This window comes from Cryptomeria japonica, chromosome 3 (genome assembly GCF_030272615.1).
Source record: "Cryptomeria japonica chromosome 3, Sugi_1.0, whole genome shotgun sequence".
Classification (NCBI taxonomy): domain Eukaryota; kingdom Viridiplantae; phylum Streptophyta; class Pinopsida; order Cupressales; family Cupressaceae; genus Cryptomeria; species Cryptomeria japonica.
The window spans coordinates 204,878,629-204,900,292 of NC_081407.1; positions in this window are offsets into that span (position 1 = coordinate 204,878,629).

Genomic DNA, 21,664 nt, shown 5'->3' on the forward strand with positions numbered 1-21,664 from the left:
ATAACCAAAAAGGTGTGTAATTTATGAGTTTGAGGAGTACATTATTGTTTTAGTGTTTCACTTTTATTTATTTTTAGAAATAATTTAATTATATAGATGTCCACATCTACATTTTTATATAATTTGAGTATTCCATCTTTATTCATTTTTGGAAACGACTTAATTATATAGATATTGGCATCTACATTGTTTTATTTATTTTTGGAAATAATTTGATTACATAGATATTGACATCTATGCTTTTATGTAGTAGATTATAATATTGTGAAAGACTCTACATTTAAATTAGAAGTTATCTTTTGGTTAAGTTGTCATAAAAAAAGGTATCTATTCTATGAATGTTACCCAAGCTTCAAATCTAATTGAATTCCACTTTAAGAATATTTAGACCTTAGTGGATGGTGATGAAGTAACATATTTTTTGTTAGCATTGCATTATATGTTGTTATTGATGTCAAATCATTTGGTTCAGATTAAGTCCGAATGTGGTATGATGAGCAGGAATATTTGATCTAGGTATGTTGTGCGGTTGGAGGTTTCCAAGTTTCACTGGTTGCATTTTGGTATCTCGAAAGATGTTTCTCTGTATTATCTTTGGATCCGGATTGGTCCAGAGCTTGAGGTCATAGAACAAATATTGAGGTTGTATAGCATGCATATATGTTTTAGGTTCGACTTTGGTGATGTATGTAGTGTGTTGATGATGCAACCATAACCGGTAAAAACCCTCAAAAGAGTCAACCGACTTATGCAACGAGGGAGACACAACGAAAGCAGCAAGAAAACATAACAAATTCACATAAACAGATCATATTAAAACCATAAAACTTTCGACAATCATCTGGCAATAATTATATTATCATCAAAGAACATCTGGTAATTAACCGGTGACATGCAGGCTTCAAGCCAAATATTATCCAACCGGGACTCTAAGAATCAACTGGATCAGAACATACGAATCCCAATCCTTATTCCGAGTGCTACTTCCTCTACCCCTACAAATGATTACCTAACATCATATTTATACCCGCTAGAACACATTCGGGTCAACCTCATAAGATTACATTCACCAATGCAGGAAAATGAAACATGTAATTAGGTCAGCCCTAAGAATTAGATAAATCTTTTCGGAAAATAACAACCAAGTGATGCGGTTCAACAGGAAGGTCGACCACACACCAAAGAACGTTGGACAAGACCCAAAATGAATCCACACGGCAAGAATCATGTCGGTAATGAAGGAAAACCAACCGGTAAGCACAAGAACTGCTCCGAGAACCTAGAAACAACCAACCATAAGCGATAACTGATCGGAAAAGAACCCAAATGAACTAGAAATTTGGAATCAACCACATGAAACTGCCAAGAAACCGAAAACAAGATCTTCCATGAAGAACAAGCAACTATCGGTGCCAACCAACAAGAACACATTAAACTGCACAAAGAACAAAACTGAAAGGAAATACTTTTGGGTTGATGCGAGATCGCCCATCGACCGGGGATGCTCCTGCATCAGTTGATATGTCCACTTCTCATTTCTTACCACCACCAAAATGTTTAGTGGAGACCTATTTTAGATCTCTGCCTCAGACGACATTGATTATTATGTTTTCCGGAGACAGTATTTATAGGAGTTTGATTTGATGATTTGGGATATGGCTTTTTGTGTTGAAGACATGCAAGATTGAAAGAATCTAGTGATTGTGTGAGTTTAGTGTTGCGGATTTCTACCGAAAGCAGTTCCGACAGTGCAGACTATGTTTTATTGTGGTGGATTCTCTTTGTCTTTCTTTCTTCTTCGACAGTGAGCCTTTTAGGGTAGTGAGTCCATCTACAGTGAGCATATTGGCAGTGAGCCTTTCAGGGCAGTAAGCCCATCAACAATGAGCACATTGGTAGTGAGCTATTCTTTGTAAAAATCACATTAATAGTGAGCCACTCATTGAGAATTAACATTATCCATGGTTTTTCCGTTCTTGGGTTTTCCATGTAAATTCTGGTGTTTCTTGTGTCTAATTTGTTTCTTGCATGTGTTTTCAAATTCTGTTAATTTCGTTTAATATTCTGAATCTGTGCATTAAGGTTAAAAAGAAAAATTTATTGACAACTGATTCAGCCCCCTCCCCCCTCAATTGCTCGGATATTCAACATTTTTATCCCCACCACTTGAGATCAACTAATTGAGCCATAACCAAAAAGACATGTTATTTTGAGTTTTTCGTAGTACCTTTGTGTTTGAGTGTTTCATTTTTATTTATTTTTGGAAACAATTTAATTATATAGATATCAAGATCTATATTTTCATATAGTTTGAGTGTTTCATATTTATTTATTTTTGAAAAGAAGTTAATTTTATAGATATTAGCATCTACATTGTTTTATTTATTTTTGGAAATAATTTGATTGCATAGATATTGACATCTATGTTTTTATGTAGTAGATTATAATCTTGTGAGAGACTCTACATTTAAATTATAAGTTTTTTGTTTTCTTTTAGGTTGTCATAGAAAGGGTATCTAATTTATTAGCATCACCTAAAAGCCAAAACTAATTCAATTCTATTTTAAGAAGATTTGGACCTTAGTAGATGATGTAATTGATGGGACAAAGATGAGAGGGCCGACTTTGACAGAAATCACTTGATATAGAAATCTAGTTCAAACTTCTATTTTTGTTTTGCGATAGGAAGTTGATAAACGACAACAAGAATGACCACATGAACTTGTTGGAAGCATGAGCTTGTATGGTTGTCATTGATGTCAAACTTAATTATCCAAATGTAAGTTGGTTTGGATATGCTCTTGGTTGTTGCAGTTGTGTTTTGTGTTGTAGGTTGAGTTAAGTACTTTTTGGTGTTGGTTGTGGCATTTTGTTTTGTAGCTATCTTTGTTCTCTAGTAGGAAGTGTGTCTGTTAGAATGGTTAAGTTATTGATGCCCTCTAGATATGTTGCAGATTGTTTTGCGATTTAGTGGACATAGTGTTATGGCATGTGTAATATCCTCAGTATGTTTCTCGAGTGATTTCTTTGTTTCACAAAAAAAACTTCGTTTGGGATATTTAGTTGTTTTGTGTTTTGGTGTGTCCACTTAAGTTACCTTAGTTGGATAATATTCTTTTGGTTTGCATATGAGTTGGAAGTTGTATTGAGAAGTTGTTATGGGTCTCATCATGTTGTGTAGAGATCCACATGAAGTATTTTGCATCAGAATATGTTATGTGGCCGACTAATTGCTATATTTACATGTTACCTTTTCGTAATGACTTTGGAGAATTTATTAGTGTGTGTAGATCATTGAATTAATCTTGGAAAGATGCATTGTAATATTTTTTGGTTCCCTCTTTCTCCCAGAGTGGACCGCTTTGAGTATTTTTTGTCCATGTGGCTTATTTTGTGTAATATTGCTTATTCTATTTTAGCTGGCCACAAATTAAGTTCTCAGTGATTTATCTCATATTTAAGGAGTGTGGATGTATGAGTTGAGTGTGACATGGTAGTGTGATATGTGACATAAAATGGATTGTGTGTGAATTAATGAGAAGTGTATGCAAATGATATGCAATCAAATTTGAGTTTGTGAATGTACGAAAGTCAGATTGAAAAGAGCTTTGAAGGTGATATATTCAGTAAGATGGTGTGTTGTGACAATAGAGGTTGTTAGAGATGTTTTCCATGATGTCAATTGCTTGATCCAGTTGTTCAAGAACAATTTCATATTTAGGAGAATCCTTCTTAGTTTCAATTTAGCTATTTCCTTTGTTGTTGATTAACAATGAGTCCTTTGGTAGTAGTGTATATCCTGCCCTGAAGCAATGAGCCTCGATTGTGCAAGTCCTTGTATCTTGCCCTAAGGTAGTGTGTCTTAGCCTTGCAAGTCTTTTAGGTGTTGTTTCTCCTTGGCAGTTAGCCTAAAACTTTGTAATCATTCTTATTCATATTGTGAGTGAGATTCTCACTCTGGTTTTTTCCTGTTTGCGTTTTCCATGTAAATTTGGTATTCATGTGTTGACGGTTGATGCTCATGTGTTGATGATTAATGTGTTGTTGCTAAGTTAGTTGATTATGTTTATAATTAATTTTTTTGAGGTTTTAGACTGATTCACCCCCCCTTTCAGTCATGTCATGTGTTCAACAATTGGTATCAAAGCGTTGGTTCCTCTTTGAAAAACTTAATTGCTTGAGGTAGATCCAAAATGGCACAAGAATTTCATGTTAAAGCACCGATGTTTGATGGAACAAAATTTTCTTATTGGAAGGAAAGAATGGAATCTTACTTGGAGACATTGGAGAATGGCATCTAGGAGATTATTTAGATTGGTTATAAATGACCTCAGAATGGACCTTCAACTCCAGATGAACTTAAGGCTTAGGAGACAAATACAAAGGCTAGAATAGTTTTATCAGTTGTATGAGTGATGGATTATTTGGTAAGGTAAAAGGATTGAAAGAAGCTAAGGAGATCTAGAACAAGTTATGTTATGCATATGAAGGTGATTCGAAGACCCAGAAAGCTAGACTTATGAATTTAAAGCAAACATTTGACGGTTTCAAAATGGCTGATGATACGAGTGTTGAAAACTACATACATAGAGTGAATGACACTTTAGAGGTTATCTGAGCTATTGGTGTAATTTTAGAAGAAAGTGATGTTATAAGAAAGATCTTGTTTACATTAATCAAGCCCTACAAACCGAAGAAGTGTGCAATTGAAGAATGTCATGATTTGAATAACTATTTGATTGATCAACTCATCAGAATGTTATCTACCTATGAAATTGGAGAGATGGATGGCTTGAAATCCTATTGAAAAGAAGTTGCATTTAATGTTTCAAGAATATAAGGAGATGAAACAGAAACGGGTGAAAATGTGGATGAGATTGAGACAAAATCTGTAAGAAGATTGAAGAGAGTAATTGGAAAGTACAAAGGTAAGTTGCTCTTAAAATGCTTTATTTGTGGAAGAATTGGTCATTATGCTTCTAAATGTACATATATAAAGAAGACTACAAAAAAATTGACTATGATGAAAAGAAAAGAAGATATAAAAGACATGATTTTAAGAAAATGATAGATGATAAAGATAAAAGGAAAACAACCTGTTTTGTTCTATGGAGACGCATTTCATCCGAGAATGAAGATGGTGAGGAATCGAATGAAGAATCTTTATTTTTGGCTATAAAAGAGAAGAATCAAGATAGGTCTAGAAGACCAAAAGAGAAGATTGCACTGCATTTTGAGGTTGAACCAAGATCTTGGACCATTGACTCTGGACGTTCAAATCACATGACAAAAGATAAAGACAAGTTCATTAATCTCAAGAAGTATGATGGTAGATCAATAGAGTTTGTAGGAGAGGAATCTACACCTATTTATGGAATAGGAAGTATCTCGATTGATTGTAAGCATAAAACTGATGATGTTTATTATGTAGAAGCTTTGAGGCATAGTTTGATGAGTGTTAGTCAAATGTGCTATAGAGGTTATGAAGTTGTGTTCACCAACACTAGTGTAAGGAAGTTAAGTAGCGAAACAAGTTCCTACAATAACTTTGAGAGGAGGGTAATGCAAAAAAAATTATATATCATTACAATAGTTACAAACTTAACACAAATAAACATAAATAACATTCATACCACAACACAATGATTTACGTGGGGAAAACTCTTTCAAGAGAAAAACCTTACACTCCAAAAGCCACCCAATATATTATTAAGAAATCAATAACAAATTACAATATACTTGTAAAGCAATCTTATTACAAGAGTGTCACCAACTAGAGATTTAGAGGTAACTCAATAGCTATGAGACTCTTACACACAACTTCCATATCATGCACCTCATATATAAGAGATACAATACATGAAACCATCAAACAATATTACAAAACCATGTGCTAAAACCACCTAATAAAGTGGAACTGATCTTATCTCCAACCCTAGATGCCCAATGATGTGTCAAAACACACATCAACATGTGTACCTCCCTTTTATAGCTCATTTATGTGTTTGATGTATTTTTATATTTCTTATTTTAGGAGATCAAACTTTTGGAGGCCATAACTTTTGAATCGGCTGTCCGATTGACAAACCATTTGTAGTGTTAGAAAGCTCGTGATGTGCTCTACCACCTCATAACTTGTCACACCATTTCAAACCAATTTTCAAGCTATTTAGGAGCCTCTAAAGCCTTCAAAATTGACTTTGAAACTTTCATCGCAACTTTAAAAACAAAAAACTTCAATATCTTCAAATCTAGTTATGATCTTGCAAGGAAAATTTACTGGTATGCTTATCTAGCCAATCCAAAGCTTTGGGGAAATTTTTGGACCAATTCATGTTCAAATGAAAACTAACTATAAATAGTAACCTTATGTAAATGCAAGGTTGAGACACCATTTTCCCAACAACTAGATGTATAATCAAAAAAGAAAAAAACTGGAAAGTTGGTAGCAAAAGGCATTAGGACAAGTGGAAATGTTTATTACATTAAGGACAAAAGTGCAAATAGATGCTTTCTGACTCATAGCGGTGAATGTTGGTTATGGCATAAAAGGATGGGACATGTTAACTTTGATAACATGTTAAAGATCGGTAATACTAAAGTAGTGAGAGATTTACAAAAGATTATCAAACCTATTGATACTATGTGCAGGGAATGTCAATTAGGGAAGCTAACAAAGAGAAGTTTCAAGAACAAGGAGTATTCTACTTCATATCCTTTGGAGATGATTCATACAAATCTGTGCAGGCCTACGATGACAGAAGGACTTTATGGGGAAAAGTGTTTTATGTTACTTATTGATGATTATTCTAGAATGACATGGGTTGCATTTTTAAGAGAAAAATTTGAAGCTTTTGAAAGGTTTAAAGTTTTCAAGTCAATGGTAGAAAATTAAGTTGATGCTAAAATCAAATATTTAAGATCTGATAGAGGTGAAGAATTACTTCGAATGAATTTGACAATTTTTGTGAGAAATATGAAATTAGAAGATATGTTTTTGCTCAAAGAACTTCTCAACAGAATGGTGTTGTAGAAAGGAAGAATATGATTGTTATTGAGATGGCAAGAACTATGATGAAGGATTATAGCTTGGCTAATGCGTATTGGAAAGAAGTTGCACATACTATTGTTTACATTCTTAATGGGGTATAGATAAGAGTAAATCATACTAAGACACCTTATGGGTTGTGGAATAGAATACCTTCCACTATAAAGTATTTCAGAATCTTTGAGAGTAATTGCTATATTAGAAGAGATGAAAATGATCTTGGAAAGTTTGATACCAAGACAGATGAAAGAATATTATTGGGATATTCTACAAACAACAAAGCCTATCGGTGTTACAATAAGAGACTAGTCAAGATAGTGGAAAGTGTAAATGTGAAAGTATGTGAGACATGGGATCAGACTGCCTCTAAACCCATTCAAGAGACTAAAATTGAGATCATTCTTATTGTTGCAGAAGAAAAGGCAAATCTAGAAGACAACAATGAGAAAGAGACATATGAAATTGAAGAGGAAGAAGAAGAACTAGAGCAAGCAATCAAGACCCCAAAATATGTGTAGAGGAATCATTTAGAAGATCAGATAATTAGAGGCAAAAACAAAAGAGTTCAGACAAGAAGTGTTACAGAGGTAAATGAGCAAAAAAATTACTATTTTCTTTCACTAATAATACCTAAATCATATGAAGAAGCAAACAAAGAAGAAAGTTGGGTAAAAACAATGGAAGAAGAATTGAATCAGATACAAAAGAATCAGACTTGAGAGCTGGTACCCAGACCAGTAGAAAAAAATGTGATAGGAACTAAGTGGTTGTTCCAGAATAAATTGAATGAACAAGGACAAGTCACAAGGAACTAGGCAAGATTGGTATGTAAAGACTACTCTCAAGTAGAAGGTATTGATTTTGAGGAAACTTTTACTCCAATAGATAGGATGGAAGCTATAAGAATGAGAATGTTTCTTTCTTTTTCTTCCTACAAGAATGTTAAGGTATATCACATGGATGTTAAGTCAACATTTCTGAATGGAGAACTGGAAGAAGTATACATTGAGAAACCAGATGGATTCAGGTTATAAGATAATCTGGATGTGGTTTGCAGGTTAAAGACGACATATATTTGTTTCAACAAAACTTCAAGAAAGGTACCATAAACATCAATATTTATTTTAAGGTTGAAAGTAATAAGTTGTTGATTGTTGTTGATTATGTTGATGATATTATCTTTGGAGGTAGCAATGGTTTGTGTAAAGAATTTGTAGAAGAGATGCAGAAGGAATTTGAGATGTCTATATTTGGAGAGATGTCATTCTTTCTTGGTCTATAAACTTTACTCAGTTAGATGATAGAATTTTTATCTCAAGCTAAATATGACAAATAAATGTTAAGGAAATTTGATATAGAGAATTGTAAACTTGCTACCCCTTTAGCTATTGGTTGCAAATTAGGCAAAGTTGATACATCTCCAAATGTTGATAAGAAGTACAAATTTATGATTGGTAGACAACTATTTCTAACTGCCTCTAGACTAGATATTATGCAGGTTGTATGTTTAGTTGCGAGATTTGAGGCTAGTCCAAAGAAAACTGATGGACAAGCAGTGATGAAGATTTTTAGATATTTGAAGGGGCCTTAGGATTTTGGTCTATGGTACAAGAACTATGGAGATAAGAATGGAGATTTCATGTTTAAAGTATATACAAATGTTGATTGAGACGAAAGCATTAATGAAAAAAAAGTATTAGTGGTGGTGCATTCTTTTTGGGAGATAGATTGGTTTCATGGATAAGTAAGAAGCATGAATCAATGCCATTATCTACTACATAAGCATAACACATTGCAACAACATCTTGCTGTAACCAAATTATGTTGATGAAGAAAAATCTTAAGGTTATCAGAATGATATATGATGAAGCTATTCCTATTATGTGTGATAATACCAATGCTATAAACATTTCAAAGAATCCAGTTATGCATTCAAGAACAAGACATGTCTCAATCCATTATCATTTCTTAAGTGAGAAGGTTGTAGAGAAAGAAGTCAAATTGGAATACACTTTTACAAAAGAAGAGGTAGCGGACATTTTTACTAAGGCATTGGTGAATGATACTTTTGAGTATCTCAGGCAGAAACTAGGGGTTATTGCCCCTCCTTTTTCTAACTAGATGCATTGTAGTGGTGCATATTTCCAAGGGGAGATTTAGCACTTATCCTTTATCTCTTGGATTGATGTTGTTGTTGCTCCCAGGGAAAGTAGTGGTGTTTGTTGGTCAGTATGTTATGTAATGCCCTTTGTCATTGTTGTCAAAGGGGGAGAGAGAGTTGTGAGATTAGGAGAGAGTTGTTGTAAGATTGGAGAGAGAGAGAGTTGTGAGATTTGCCAAAATTGTTCAATTTGTTCAAGTTGTTGGCAAGAGACACTACACAAGTAGTTAGATGTTGTCATTGATGGCAACTAATGCTAATGCACCCATCCTCAATTCATGATTTGTTCATACCGGAAGAGTGATTGAGTTTTGGTTAGGTCCGGTGAGATAGAACAAGACATCCGATAATATGCAGTAATTTGGTTGGCATTTCATTTTCATTGAATATTTTGAGTTTCAAATCTCAAGGAAGCATTATGGATATTTTATCTACCATATTCCAAGTTTGTGGCCTCCGATGTTGATTCTGGAGTGAGTTAAAAGATCCGATACATAGGTTTTTGGATAGAACAATATTCATTACTAGTCTCGTGTGGATAATCATTGTGCGGATTATATGGATCAATTTTTTGTGGTTGGTTTTGTGTTCGAGGATGGTAAGCTGACATATGGGAAGTGTGTGGACAATTCTTTTTGGTTCGCATATGCATTTGGTTCAGATTCAGCTGACTTGGAGGACACGTTTCATTTGTGTGTTATGTGTTTTTGGGCCAACATGTAGAAGACCTAATTTCATGTTGTGGATATATAAGAGTGATCGATATTATCATTTTTGATATCACTAGTGGTGTGTAAAGTGGTTGTGATCGATTGTGCATAGTTTCACATGCGCAAGTAAAGGATTTGTGCTTCGGAATATAGTAGAACAATAGAACAGAGCAATGTAGCAGATCAGTGTAAGATTATGTATTTTGTGCTTAATCGGAACTGTATTTTGGCATTTACAGATGATGTTTATCAGTTCAGACATCCCAATTGTCTTTTGTAATCACTTTGTAAGACAGTGAGTCTTTCGAGGTTGTAGCCGTTATTGTAATTTGAGCAGTGAGCTCTAGGTAGTGTGCCTGAATGCATGTGCATTCTCCTTATGTAATACTTCTATACTTCTATACTTCTAATAGAGTATATTAATATTGTGGGTCTCAATCCCACTGTGGCTTTTCCCTTAATCGGGTTTTCCACGTATAAATCTGGTGTTATGGTGTTGTGGATATTTGCTTTATGTGTTTGCATCTTTCTTTTGTTGATTTGCATTAGATGGTTGAAGAATCAGATTAATAATATTAAAGATTGCAGAACGTTGATTCACCTCTCCTCTTAGTGTTCCTTGATTCCAACAATTGGTATTAGAGCCTAGTTCCTCGAAAGAAGCCTTACGACTTGAGGAGGATTTGTGATGCAGAGCACCAGTGTAGTTCCTAGCGGTTGAGCAGTTAGCAGTGGAATTTCTTAGAGATTGTGGCATTCCTTCTTGTTTGAGAGTTTAGCGTTGTAGTTCTGGATTTATTCCCTTGTTTTCGTGATCTTTATCGTGTTCGAGTTTCATGGCATTTGGATTTGATTCTGGTGAGATCGATTCCAGTATTGACCCGGTTGATATGTTCTTACCGGTTAGTCTGGCAATGTGTTGAGCGAAGATGATTTTGGGTTGCCGTTGATTCCCGTGACTTGCAGATTGTTGATTTATGTTTCTTGTGTCTTTTTCGATGTTCCCGAAGGACTGCGTGATGTTTTGTTCATTGGAAGTTGTTCTTAATGATTTGAGCCAACTTGTTATTGTTTACACATTTCATGAACCGGTTGGTCTTTGGGCCGACTTGATCAAGTTATTATTATTTGTGGATGGTATAAAGAGAAGTTTGCGAATCATTTGAGAAGATAGAAGATAGAAGACTGAAGTTCGAGATCGAACAAAGATGTAATCTCGATGAGATTCTGGTCTGGTGGATTGAAGCCGGAAGGGCTGAGTTCCGGATTAGGGTAGAATCGATAGACTGTTTCCGGAGGCCGATTTGATATGTGGATGATCTGCGGATCTTATACTTGTGATGTAAGATTTGTTTGTATCTTAGACTGTGATCTAGCATGTGGCATATGCAATTCTTCAAACTGTTATATGAATTGTTCATACTGTTTATTGGTTATGTATTCTCTGATGTTATCGATTCTTCTTTTTGCTATTTCTGGCATTGTGTTACCGGTTACTGGTATATCTTGCATGGTGTTTGTGTTAGGCTTCAAGGATGGGATGCCCTTCATTGGATCTCCCTACCTTGACTGCATAAATTTGGGAAAGTGAATCAATGGATTCTGGTAGTCTTCAACATCAACTTATTGTGGCACTTGAGGATCTTGATTAATCACAACCCGAGGTTCGGCAAATGAAAGAAAATCTTAAGGATGTTAAGAAATTTATTCAGTCATTGAAAGATTAGTTGAACAAGTCAAGAGAAGAGAAAGGACATTGTTGATAAGCTAAAGGAGAAAGAAAGCCAAAGCATTGATGACCAAGCCCTGAAGGAGAAGATAGAAGAATGTGAGAAGCTTGCAAGAGAGAATGCAACCCTGAAACATGAGATGGAAGCTATAGTGATGAAATTGACCAAGGAGATTGAGGAAAGAAAGAAGAATGAGGAGAATCTTTCTCAGTTATTGAAAGACAAATCTGATGAATGTTGCAGACTTGATTGTGAGAATGGCCAATTGAAGCTTGACCTGCAAGAATCCAAAGAACATGAGGAAAACCTTGGAAAACAAATCCTCCTTCTTAAATATGATCTTGAAGCTGCAAATGAGTATAAAGAAAAGTTCAAAATTAGTTTAGTCAGACTTGATGAGATGCTTGAAAGCCAGAAGAATGCTAATGACACAAGAGGTCTTGGATTTGAGAAAGGTGAAGGCTCTGACTCTGGTCAAAGCAATACCAAATCAACACATCCGATCACATTGCAACATGTCCAAACCTATGCAAGGAAATGTTATTTTCTATGCTTGCAACAAATCCGGTCACATTGCAAGATATTGCGGAAGCAGAAATATGAGTAGGAAGGGCCTGGAAGAGAAGAATAAGGATGTGCAGGCATATGTTAAGGGCAAAGCAAAAGTTGAAGAGATCAAAGATTAGATGAAGACATAGGTTAAGAAGAGTGATAATGATGCAGGAAGTAGATCTACACCTGATTCTAGTGCTGGAACTTCATCTGGTAACTAAGCTAAGGCATTCGACCTTGGGGGAGTTTTCATGAAGATCTTATAAATCCCCTGTTTGAGATCTGTGCCTGATTCTGACATGTTGCAGAATTTGTATTTGATGATTATTGATCTATTGAGAGGATTTCCAGAAGAGTATGAGTAGATTTGCAAATCCGCAAAAGATTTCTTGAAGATGCAGGGTATCTGGAAGTATTAGGGCAAAGTACATTTATTACACCTAAAAGTTAGGTTTGTGAAAGATAAAAGGTGACTTAATCATTTCATTTCTCACTTTGCATTCGAAGCGATAGTGTTTCAGTGAGCTCTGACAGAAGATTTCAGCGAGTTCAAAACGATAAGGCGATTCGGCAAGGAGCCCTAATTCGATTGTCAAGGTATTTATCAATGAAACCTTTCAAGTTTGAAGTTCGAATTTCTGAAATGGCTACCTCTGGAATTGTAACCCCATTAGTTGTATACATTACTAAGAGATCTTGGCTAGATTTCAAGAAACATCCGTTTATCTCCATGGAAGATGATCCGAAGAGCACATTCTCATCTGTACCACACGATGTTTTGCATATTGAGGATGTTAGGGTTTTCACACATTACAATATTGAGGAGCTTGGAAGCACACAAATGTTGAGTCTATACACCAAGCAGATGGTAGATGAGGTTGGTAGTCTGAAACTTGAATTTCAAGTACTGGAGGAAAAGGGTTTTGCACAATATGTCAGATTTGCAATGTTGGATGAACTTGAATAGGTCCGATATGTGCTGAGCAGAATGCATGATGAATTCATGTGGTTGAACAAGCCTTTCAAGATCACTAAGAGAGCATAGGGATCACAAAGAGGTGGTTTGGGAGGCGAGAAAAAAGGATATCTTATCTGAAGAACATACTGTTAGGGTGAAGAAATCTAAACTGGAAGTCTCCGCCTCTAGGCCTAAGCAAACCAAAAGCACTTCTTCCTTGTCCGATTCAAAAGATCACCAAAACCTCAAGCCAAATCATTTGATGGCGAGGAGAAGAAGAAGAAAGTAATTGTGGATGATGAGGAGACAAAATCTAATGAAGCAGTCAAGGAGGTAAAGGTCAAAGTAGCTAAGGCCTCTAAAGTTGCTAAGGGGAAGCCATCCTGTAAGAAATAAAAAACATCCAGAATAGATGAGGTAATAAAGAAAGTAAGATTTGAAGTCAAACCTCCTATGTCCTTAGATCAAATTGTAGATGAGATTGTTAAGAATGGTAATTTAAAACCGATGTCTGAATGGTGTGACAATTTTGATGAGAATGGTAAAAGGACATTAGAGAAAGTTGCTATTAAGTATTTGCATGATTACAATAGAGTTTTAATTGAAATAATGTCAGAAATACCCAAAAGTTTGTATGATATTTTAGAGATGAGAAGACAAACGACTAATAAGGAAGATAAGAAATTAAGAGAATAGGTGCTAGTCAAGATATGCTTCGTGATATCTAAAGAATAAATTGATAGAATTCTTAAGCAAGCCAAGAATCAATTCAAGAGAAAGACTAGAGTGAATAAGATAATGATTGGAAAAACTGATGAAGTTATAAAAGACATTGAGACATTTTTGAGGAAAGTATTGCTTCAGAACCAATATGAAGTTATTCTGGAAAAAGGTCTAGAAACACAAAGCATGCCATCTCAAGGTGAGCAACAAAGGATGATACTCCTATTCCAGAAGTGCAGACAGTTGCTTAGGTAGAGGTAAATTCTCTGGAAGAAGCTAGAGATGAGGATGCGGCAGATAAGGGTGAAGAGGAGGAAAGAAAAGGAAACGAGGTTGAGGATGTTCAGAATCCTCTGGTTGACACTATTTATCCCGTTGAGACAATTGAGAAGGATGCAGTCCCAACAAAGGATGATGCAAAGAAGGTTGAGGTTAAGGTTGAAGTTGAAACTGAAGGAAGAGACACTACAGGGGCAGTGAAGGGAAAATAGATTACTGATGATCCAAAATTTGTTCAAGGCCCTACCAACCTTGCCTCTCTGACCCCCATTTTGAAGATTCAACTAGCTTCGTTTGCTCAAGCCAAGGCAAGTGAGGACCTACTAAAATCACATACAGATGACATTGAACTACTTACCCTTGTATCTGATGTTCTTGAAAAACTAATGCCCACATTTCAGAAGAACACATCTAACACTCGATTTGGACAACTTAAGATTTTGAAAAATTCGGTGGATACTCATTTTGAGTCTTTGGAGAAATTTGCTGAGGTAAAGGTCCACAGTGAGTTTAATGCTAAAAGGCTCTAGACATTGAAAAGGATGATTACTGATGATAGAGACACATTAGATACTTGTGTCAAGAGTATGTAGGATGGACTATCCAAAGATGACAATATTTACAAGTCATGCCTATCATTGTCAAATTTCACCAAGGATATTGAGGAGAAGTCCAAGGAGCATGAGGATCAATTAGCACGGATATCTCAGCCACTTGATCCTTTGTTGGTTTCTATGAGCAGTCAAGAAGATTAGGTAATACCTTTACATGACAAGATCAAGAGTTTGAGCCATGAAAAGGAAAGTCACTGGCAAAGTTGGAGAACTGCGAAGTCTCATTGCTCCCAAGTTGGATATTATGCTAAGTGCATTAAAGGATTCTGAGGATGCTCAGGTTGCTATGAACCCTCTAACCTTAAATCAACAAAGATGCAAGCCTATCTGTTTAGTGGTCTCATATCTATCTTGGAGTGCCTCAAGAAAGGTTGGGATAGCCATTTGGATTCATTGAAAAACACTTTTGGAGATATCTTCAAGTTTTTGTAAGTCAGGTTTGTGTGTATATATGTTTATTACAGAATTTTGTGTATGATAATAAAAAATGTTGATCTTAGGGGGAGTCCTTTGGAGTTTTGGAATTTTGGATTTTTGGTTGTAGTGTATAGTGTTTTGGTTTTGGTTCTGACACTTAGTCATTTTTCACTAAGTGTTGCCATTAATGCCAAAGGGGGAGATTGTTGGAAAGATACATTCCACAGACAGTCATATGTTGTCATTGATGGCAACTAATGCTAATGCACCCATCCACAGTTCATGATTTGTTCATACCGGAAAAGTGATTGAGTTTTGGTTAGGTTTGGTGAGATAGAACAGGACATCCTGCAATATGCAGTAATTTGGTTAGCATTTCGTTTTCATTGAATATCTTGTGTTGCAGATCTCAAGGAAGCATTATGGATATGTTATCTACCATATTCCAGGTTTGTGGTCTCCGGTGTTGATTCTGGAGTGAGTCAGAAGATTCGATATACAGGTTTTTGGATAGAACAGTGTTCATTAGAAGTCTTATGTGGATAATCATTGTGTGGATTTGTGGATCGGTTTTGGTGGTTGTTTTTGTGTTCATTGATGGTAAGCCAACATATGGGAAGCGTGTGGACAATTCTTTTTGGTCTGGATATGCATTTGGTTCAGATTCAACCGACTTGGAGAACACATTTCATTTGTGTGTTATACGTTTTTGGGTCGACATGTAGAATACCTAATTTCATGTTGTGAATATATAAGAGCGATTAATATTGCCATTTTTTATATCAGTAGTGGCGTGGAAAGTGGTTGTGATCGATTGTACATAGTTTCACGTGCACAAGTAAAGGATTTGTGCTATGAAATATAGCAAAACAACATAATAGAGCAGTGCGATAGAGCAGTGTAAGCTTATGTATTTTGGCATTTGCAGATATTATTTATCAGTTCAGACATCCCAATTATCTTTTGTAATCACTTTGTAAGGCAATGAAGTGAGGCCTCACCTCGACTCAGTCTGACATTCAGTGGATTTTATATTTAGACTATTATGGGTACTTTATTTTGATGCATTTTGAGACTTAGAACTTATATGATTTCAGGATTTGGATAACATTGCTATGATTTGATGATTTACTTATATGCTTTATGAGATAGAACACTACATGATTGTTAGATAGGATGATATTGCAATGATAGATGTCGTTATTGAATTTGCAGGACTTTACTATGAATATAGTACTATGATGTATGGTTAAGTTTATGTGAATTGGGATGAAATTGTTTACGAGAATTTTGCTTGATAAAAGTTGTATTTAATCTGTGCAGATGAAAATTTTATGCAAGTGATGATGTGTATTGTTATACTTTTGAATTATATTATATATGGATATTTGGAAGTACTAATGTGTAAATTGAGATGCGTAGGAAATTTACCATGTGACCATGGAAAATTACGGAGAACCAAACCTAGACTTATGTATGTTCGTAAGCCAGGGGTTGTCTATTTGGAGAGACAACACCCCTTTTGTGTTGTATTTTATTCGTAATAGTATATGCTGCATGAGTGTTAAGTGTTATTTAAATTTAATGTGTAAAACCCACAAGAGACGATTTCATGTTTTAATTTGTAAAAGTGTTTTATTTGTGTCACTTGACGCATGTGTGGATTTAAATTTAAATGTTTTATTTGTGTCTCTTGGTGGGAAAGTGTTTAATTATAGTTTTTCTTAAATAAAATAATGTGTTGTCATAAATACTTTGGGAATATAATCTTTGGAGTGGTCAACATATGTTTGACCCGAAAATAAACTTCAAAGGGGTTTAAAATGGGTTAAATGAACACCTAGGGGTAGTTTAATAGGGTTTCCTAAAGCCCATAAGGTATACCTAGGGGTTAGGGGTAATTTTAGGCAAGTTTCTACTTTTAAATGATCTTTTTGACGCTTTAAAAATTGGCTTTTTTGAGTTGTGCGAAAATTGAAAATTAGAAGTTTAAATCTAATTGAGATTTTTCCTATTCGAATGAGAGTCTTTTTGCATTATGTTTTTCTTTCCTTTTTGGTTTTTTTTTAGAAACTTGTGAGAACTCAGAGAAGGAGCTTCTTAAGCAAGATTTTGAGAATTTGAGGGTAATCACCCACTCTCCATTTTTGGAGACGAGAAATTTTGAAAAGAAAAGAATAGTGTTGGAATAGAAAATTTAACTAAGGGTAGAAGAAGAAGAATCGTGGATTGGGCAGCTCTTCCTCAAATATTATACTACCATTGGATAGATTAAGGTTGGTTTGATTATTCTTTAAAATGGTTATTTTCTTGCATGTGTTTGAGTGTATGATTGGTGAAGAAATCTGAGTTTTCTTGAATGACTTGTTTTAGAATTTCATTTGAAAATTTTGCATTATGCTTGTTGTGTTTTGGGAGTTTTCTCAAGACCTCTTACTCTTGGGAGAGGAGAGGATCTTGTGGGTGGTAGCAGTGACAACCCTCGAGTGAGAGACTCTCATTTGAGAGCGATCACAAGGGATCTTTGTGTGACCCTTGCTGCATGGCCTGTTTGTGCAATGGGGGTCATAAGGAGGGATATAAGGCTAGAATGCCTTTGGGGGGCATAAGGAATATGGGGTTGAGATTCTTAATGTATTTATTGTGCCATGAGGTGGTTACTTGTTTTTCCATACTTGCAGTTCTCCTCAGGGTATTGGTCCACTACCACCCTTTGAAAAGATCATCACCAAAGTGTGGTGCTGTGTAGCCAAGTTGGGAGTGTGCCTGAAAATCTATGTGTGTATTTTTGTCTTCTTGGAGTTTGCATGTTTGTTACCCGTCTAGGAATTGGTTCTCCGAGCTCGGGGGTGGCTACCAGTTAACCTAGGCTGGGAGGTGAGCACTCCGTGGTCATTTTGTGATTTATTATGCAAGAAAATCAGGAGAAGAGAATAGGAACAGTGAAAAGATGCAGAAGATTATTGTTGAAGATACTTAAATCCATTTGCAGTTATTTGTTTAAATTTGATAGTAGAAATATACCCTCATTCGTTGAATGAGAGGCAAGTTGTAATCTTGAAATAGGACATGAGATTTAGTATTGTAGTTAAATAAAGAAACATTTGGTAATTTTGCAGAATATTGAAAGAGTTGTAAAAAGCTAGATATGCTTCTATTTTCTACTTTGAAAAGAAAAGGGTTGCTTTGATTTGCATGCAAATTTTTTTTTTGAAATATAAAAGAAAATCAACTTTTTAATTAATTTTACCTTCATTCTACTTGCAGAAAAATATGGATAGTATTTATTGTTAATATTTTAATGAATGAATGCATGTTGTTTTAAAGGTGAATATTGCAGTTTATTTTTCTATTGTGAGATCTAAGTTTTTTTTTGGATCCTAGAAAATAATAGTAGCAAGAATGAAATTTCACAATTAAGTTTAAGTATAAAATCAAGCATTCATCTCTTCTAATTTCTTAATTTGAGTTTATTAAACTATAGATTATTTTTTTAGTTGCTATTAAGTTATTGATTTCTATGGTTATTTTATTGCAAGATATAAATCTATAACTATTACTTTGCTGTTATCTTATTAAATTTATTCATCTTAAACACCAACAATATCATAAATTTTGCTTTTGATAATATCCAGAAAAGGAAAAAAAAAATCAGAGTGTTAAATATATAGAAATTTCTTCTAAACCCTATATTCATAAAACAAATGAAAAAGAGAGCCTAAGTTTATTTACCAGAAAATATATATATATATATATATATAGCATTATGAGATTACTTTGTTATTTTGTGTCTTTTATAAAAAAAATTTGCATATAAAATTAGCTTTGAGAAATATATATATATTTATATTATATATAAAATAAAATAAAAAATTAAAAAAAAAAACAAACAAAAAAGGCAGGGTGAACAACGGTGCCGCGCACTATGCAATGCACAATGACTGGTGGTGCCGCGCACTGTGCAAAGCACAGTGAGCGGCGGTGCCGCACACTGTGCGCTGCGCAGTGGGTGGCAACGCCAAACATTGTGCAGTGCACAGTGGGCGGCCATGGCCGAGCCGCCGCCTTGGAAACACCCCGTTGCTCCTTAATAAACCTGCATCAAAAAAAAATTCGTGGCCGCTGCCATGGGGTTTCGGCCATGTGGAAAATAAATGGTAATAAAAAAAAAAGATTAAACCCTAGCCCGGGTAGGGCTAGGGTAAATGAAATAAAAATATTATATTAGATTAATTTAGTTTAGAGACATTTAATATATATATATATATATATATATATATATATATATATAAAATCCCTAATTAGGGTTTGTATGAAAATTTACTTTTAAAAGTTGTGGAAAAATCTATAACTAAGATTAGATAGGTTTTTCAATATAGATAGACGTGGGAATTTTAATCCCAAATAATTAATTTATTAAATTAACTAATTGTGAAGCCTTGATTAAAAAAATAAAAAAAAAGGGGAAATTAATTTCTCGAAAACTAAATTGGATTTGGAAAGATAATTTTCCTCATCGGATAATGTCATTTAGAAAATTAAGTTGACACTTTAATCCATTAATTTAATTAATGATTGAAAATGAAATTCAGACAATATGGCTTTATGGGAGATCAATTCTTATCTTCGTCTACTCATTTAAATGAGTTTAATAAATTAAACTAACAACTTTATTTGATGAGAAAATAAATTAAAACATTTAGTTTCCGCAAATGAATTTTAATTAAGTTTCGATACGTAGTTGTATCCAGAGTTAGTTTGAACCTTGTTATGACCAACATGTTTAAACATGTCGTGAAAGCAAACTTGGTTATCTAACTAGTTGTTTTTAAAAAAAAAATCGTTCCGTTTTTGCCCTAAATTTTGGGCATGACAAATGAGCCTTCTAGGGTTGTAGCTCTTATTGTAATTTGAGCAGTGAGTTCTAGGCAGTGTGCTTGAATGCATTTGCATTCCCCTTATCTAATATTTCTATACTTCTGATAGAGTATATTAATATATATTAATATTGTGGGCCTCAATCCCACCATAGTTTTTCCCTTAACCGGGTTTTCACGTATAAATTTGGTGTTACGGTGTTGTGGATATTTTCTTTATGTGTTTGCATCTTTCTTTTGTTGATTTGCATTAGATGGTTAAAGAATCAAAATAAGAATGTTAAAGGTTGCAGAACACTGATTCACCCCCCCTCTCAATGTTCCTTGATTCCAACACAAGTGTTGTGTTCAAGTGTTGCCATCAATGAAAAGGGGAAGATTGTTGGAAACATGAGCTTGTATGGTTGTCATTGATGTCAAATCTAGTTATCCAGATGGATGTTGGTCTAGATATGCTCTTGGTTGTTGTAGTTTTGTTTTATGTTGTAGATTGAGTTCAGTATTTTTGGTGTTGGTTGTGGCATTTTGTTTTTTGGTTATCTTTGTTCTCTGGTAAGAAGTGTGTCTATCAGAATGGTTCAAGAAGCTTTTGGTACCCTTTGAATATGTTGCAGATCGTGTTGCAATTTAGTGGACATAGTATTATGGCATGTGTAATATCCTTAGTATGTTTCTCAGGTGATTTCTTTGTTTTGCAAAGAAATCTTTGTTTGGGATATTCAGTTGTGTTGTGTTTCAGTGTGGCTGATTAAGTTATCTTAATTGGATCATATTTTTTTGGTTTGGATATGAATTGGAAGTTGCATTGAGAAGTTGTTATGGGTCTCATCATGGCTTTTGGAGATCCAGATGAAGTATATTGCATCAGAAGATTTTTTATGGCCGATTGATTGCTATATCTACACGTTACATTTTGTTAATGACTTTGGAGAATGTTTGTTGGATTATTCTTGGAAGGATGTATTGTAATACGTTTCGGTTCCCTCTTTCTCTCGGAGTGGACTGCTTTGACTATTTTTGTTTTAGATGGCTTATTTTGTGTAATATTCCTTATTGTATTTTGCTTGACCCCAAATTAAATTTTCAATGATTTATCTCATATTTAAGGAGTGTAGATGTATGATTTGAGTGTGACATGGTAGTGTGATATGTGGCATGAAGTGGAATGTGTGTGAATTGATGAGAAGTGTATGCAAATGATATGCAAGTAGATTTGAGTTTGTGAATGTGTAAATGTCAAATTGAGGTGATATATTCAGTAAGACAGTGCGTTTTGACAATAGAGGTTATTAGATATCTTTGTCATGATGTTGCTTTCTTGATCTAGTTGTTCAAGAGAATCCTTCTCAATTTCAATTCAACTATTTCCTTCGTTGCTTATTAATAGTGAGTCCATCGACAATAGTGTGTAACTTGCCCTAAAGTAGTGAGCCTTAGTTGTGCAAGTCCTTGTATCTTTCCCTAAGGAAGTGTGTCTTAGGCTTGCAAGTCTTTCAGGTGCTATTGCTGCTTTCCAGTGAGCCTAAAACATTGTAATAATTATTATTCATATTGTGAGTTAGCTTCTCACTTTGGTTTTGCCCTGTTTGGGTTTT